This window comes from Pistacia vera, unplaced genomic scaffold, assembly GCF_008641045.1.
Source record: "Pistacia vera cultivar Batoury unplaced genomic scaffold, PisVer_v2 Contig706, whole genome shotgun sequence".
Classification (NCBI taxonomy): Eukaryota; Viridiplantae; Streptophyta; class Magnoliopsida; order Sapindales; family Anacardiaceae; genus Pistacia; species Pistacia vera.
The window spans coordinates 424,019-428,797 of record NW_022196564.1 but is presented as its reverse complement, the minus strand read 5'-3'; the positions used below and the strand labels follow the sequence as shown (position 1 = coordinate 428,797).

General features: G+C 35.1%; 1 pseudogene; it reads right to left on the bottom strand.

Annotated features, from left to right (window-relative positions):
• Positions 1 to 1,132: 1,132 nt before the first annotated feature.
• On the bottom strand, positions 1,133 to 2,032 carry LOC116114295 (annotated as a pseudogene).
• Between the last annotated feature and the right edge of the window lie 2,747 nt (positions 2,033 to 4,779).

Below are 4,779 nucleotides of genomic sequence, written 5' to 3'. Positions count from 1 at the left end.
GATATAATAAATATAAAAAAATCCAAAAGTTGTTTTCTCATTAAAAAAAAATAAAAATTTCTTTCCATTAAAATTATAATAATAAGTAATTAAATCAGGGAAAAAAATTTATTATAAAATTATTTAATGATATAGCAGTTAAAAATAATAATATGAAAGATGAAAATTATAGATTAAAAAAAAAAAAAAAATGTTAAACAAAAGTTAGGTGTACTTTTTTAGATAAATTATATATTTACTTTGTCCATATTACCCATAATTGATTGTGCTATCACGTGACAAAAAACATAAACTCCTTTGTTTTATATCTGATTAGTCAGAATCATATAAAATCAGTACTGTAATGCTAATAACAGAGGAATTATTATGGCATCTTACTAGTCTTATTCCCTGCTTATAATGACAGATTAATAAGCAGAGAAGCAACAGAACCTTAGCTAACGTGAGCATGATGTAGCCATCTTCATCCTTGTATATAACATTATCACACGAAAAGATTGAGAATTCGGTCAAGGAGAGGCATTGGCACCGCAGTTGGGCGAAGGTATTCTTCATTTATATCCTTCCGGCATCCTCACTGTTTTTTTGAAATTCATTGCGTGCTCTTCTTCTGTTTGCACCATGTTGTATCATGAAACACTCAATGCTTGAGGCAACTGGCCTCTCTTTTTGTTCGAACTGTAGATAGAAAAACAACTATTGGTTAGTAAGGAATTCAGAAAAATTCACACCAATATTTTAATAAATTATACTAGTAATGAATATGTAATTACCTTGTGGAGACCTGTCGTTCATGAGTCTGCCGATTACTGAGGAAGCCTTTATCATCTTGGGATTTGTGATAACCATTCAAAGGCTTCTTTGGTTACAATATTTCCCATTCCCACAAATGATGTTGTGGCTAACATTGAAGTCAGAGGTACTAATGCAACAGTATGTACTCATCCATGTGGTACATAATTTTTAGGACACCATTGGCTTCATAAAGTAATTTCACTAATGTCTCATTCGAGAAATCAAAAAATCTCATCAAATTTTCAATTATTAGTAGGTAAAATGAATGCCAATGATTCTGAGTTAACACTATTAGTCAAATGAATGAAACTCACCGCTTCTTTTGCAAATTAAGGAGTTAATATCTTCCTTGATCGGCCATGTCTTTCTCAGTCTCACTGTAACATCAAGGAGAGCCTGATAACACAGTTTCATGTACCCAGGCAGTTGATCATGGCACTGACATCCCACCTGAAAAAAGAAATGCAATCTTATTTGAATAATGTAAATTAATAGATGATTAGAGAGAATGGATATTTATAGGTCAAGAATTGAATAATTACCTCTCAATTGCTTCGGTAAAAAGCTCAAGTCTTCAATTGTACCATACACATCATAGACATCGTCGATAACAAAGTCATCGCAGTCACTTTGGTTAATATCCTTCTAGCCGGAGAATATTCAGGCTCGAAATACCTCCACTGTCCAAAAGTAGCATTCTATCACTCGGTCTCTTACAAAAGGTAGCTTATGGGCAAAGTCTAAATCTTTCCACCACCTAAAGTAACAATATTAAACAGAAGTCATTAGATAAATTCAGTGAATCTAAAGCTTAAAAATGGTAGAACTGCCGTCATTTTAAAGCTTACTTTGCAATATGACTGAGTTCATCTGGTGCATCTTTTGTATATGTTAAAATCTAACTTTGCGAAGGCTAATAGAACTTCATTGGTGGACTGGGAAGCATCTTCTTGAAATGCCATGTAATTTTGCGTCGATCCTCTGTAAGCCCTTGCGAATTGGACGATTTAAGGCATGCTTAACTTGAACTGCACTGGAGGGCTAAGTTGGCTGCAATGGACTCAAGTTACGGTAGTGAAAGCGAGCGCTTCATCGAGTATATTCTCTCCATGCACTTCAGATGTGTGGCTTCATACAAACTTAACATTCCTCGAACATCTTTTTCAAGAGATCCTTGAACTTCCCATTGCTGTCCTTGAACTGTTGAAAATGTCTGTTTCACCCCATCACGCATCATATTTAAACGTGAAATTAAAAGGTGTAATTAAATTAAGAAACATAAGAGAAGAGTTCAGATAGAACATATACCACAAGAAATATTATAACCTTGTTTTCTTAGCAATCGGAATTCAAGAGAGGTTGAATATAAGTCATCTCCAAGATCACTGTCTTGTGAGCCTTGTAACTTTGCTAGTATTTCATCAACCTCAGTTTCAAGAATAAGACACGCCTAACCTTTGGATTGCGTCAATCAAGTCAAGTTTCTGCAGGCTTTTTCAGTCAGCAATTATCAATTTTCTAATTTCTTCCTTAGTTCTAGTAGCCTTGCATTATGATCAGGTTCCTAAAACAAAAATTTTAGAGAAAATTAAAGCCATATATAGAGCTAGGATAGAAAATTATATTTCGAAGCGCAAAATATACATGGCTTGAACTCATACACATGCAGAGTGTCATGTTTTAGGTTGAGAGTAGTTTCAAAATGTTTTCTCTTCAGTTTTTACAGAAAACATTTTTTAATGTAACATTTTTGGACAACACATCCTGATTAAATTAGAAGAAGCATGAATTTTACCATGGACTCAGTAGATATGAGAGGAATGATCCCCCCAAATGCTAGAATGAAATTAGCTACCGACGATTGTTTCTTCTTCCTTTCAGTATTTTCAACTGGTGCAGCAGCTGAAACTATTGAAAGAGACATAATTATGAAATTTCTTTTTCTGGTTGAACGAAAAACAAGAAAAGATCGATGTAGATTGTTTTGGAAAGCTTCTTGTGCTTCAGGCCAGTGTGAATCATAGGGCCTTCACAATATGTATTTATAGACAACCGGAGAGATATAAGTAATAGTCCACATGAAAAACATTTTACTGTTATTCCTCTTGCGAAAAACAATAATAAAGTTGATTCTCTCATTGTTGATGTTCAAGTTCTTTTTTTGACATTCCTTTTTGGGAAATGAATTCTCTATTTGTCTTTTGCAGTTTCTGTGGTGGTTATATTTGCAGAATACCAAACCCAGAGTGTTGAGTTGTCGACTACTTCAGCATTAATGGTAACGGAGACGCACTCGGGGGTCCCGCTGCCCGTCACGGGCGGGTGCCCCGCTCCCCGGTGAGAGGGCGGGGGTCGCAGGGGACGCCCCCGAGCCCTGGCGGTTTTGGGCTTTTCCATGTATACCTGCTGTAGGATTCCTTTTAAGTTATTAATTCCTTTTGGGTTGGCCTTAGGAATATGAATTCTTGTAAAACTAGTTTAATCCTTAACCTGTATATAAACATACTTTTCTCTTGTTATGTGTGTGAGAACAATTCATTCATTGTAAACAGAGAGTGAGCCATATTGCAATAATATGACTCAGCTGGACGTACCTACATTGGGTGACCAGGGTAAATCGCGCATATACATTCTTTGTTTACTATTGTTTTGTTTAACTATTATTATTTTGTTCCTGTTGCTTCTCTATTTCGTTCACAGAGCACCTCCGGGCCTCCATCTGAGAATTTGTCTTCTCAATATGGGGACAACATGTCATCCCCATATGGCCGACAGTGATCACGCGTTCCTAAAACAAGATGGTAATCCTTCACACTGGCCTTTGTCGTGGTCGGCCTTCCATCAATTGTACCCATGCATTTTGGGGAACATCACTTAATACGTGACTGTGGGAGAATTCAGAAATATGATTTGAACTGATCCATGTTGCAATATTGTACAAGACTCTTAATTTGTTATAATTTTATCAGACTGCAACTTGTTCTCACAAACTGAAGTGAAAATGGCTATGCATAATGGAATGATTTATATTAAGGATCATTTAGATGAAAGTGTTATTGTTTCTTTAACACGAAAAGTGAAGAAAAACAGGGTGATGATCATGATATTGGGCAAAATATTTGAGATGAAGGTAGAGCCAAGTAGCTTGTTTTTTGTGTTACATATAGTCCAGAAAAAAAAAATTTATATTACACTAAGAAAAATGTGTTCTTAAAACTCAAACTACTAAAATTGGAAAACAACTTGCTAATATCAAACGATCTGAAAGGTTTCTTGATAGCTGATGATAACCACACCAAGGCTGAGCTTCATTTGATCCAGAAAGCGATTCATTTCACAACACTATCATCAAGAAACTGGGAATCTGCTTTTAACAGTGTCAAAAATGTTCTCAATCAAATCCTTTCAACTGTAAGTCATGTAAAAGTCACCCAACATTCAACATTGACTGTTCTACAAGTTGTCAAATATGCTAAATCCTGAAAGTGGACCACAAAAGCATTCTTTATGTTCCCACATGTAAATTTCTTGAAAATCATTTCCCCTTCAGCATCACCATCTGGATTTGATTCATTTTTTGTAGTTTTGCCCGCCATAACATGTCCAGATGAATATAGCGACCGCGTGATAACTCAAACTACATAAAATTGAGAAACAACTTGCTAATATCAAACGAAATCTGAAAGGTTTCTTGATAGCTGATGATAACCACACCAAAGGCTGACTGGCTGAGCTTCATTTGATCCAGAAAGCGATTCATTTCAAAAATTTGTTTCAATCATCAAGAAACTAGGAATTCTGCTGGTGGTCAGAATTAGTTCAAGATTTGTTTCAAAAAGATTTCTTTCATTGGCTAGAATTTCAATCAAAGAATATTATAGTCTAATGTATTTCATCCAAACATCTTACATAAATTTTTAATGAATTCTTAAAGCTGGTTTTAACAATGTCAGAAATGTTCTCAATCAAATCCTTTCAACTGCA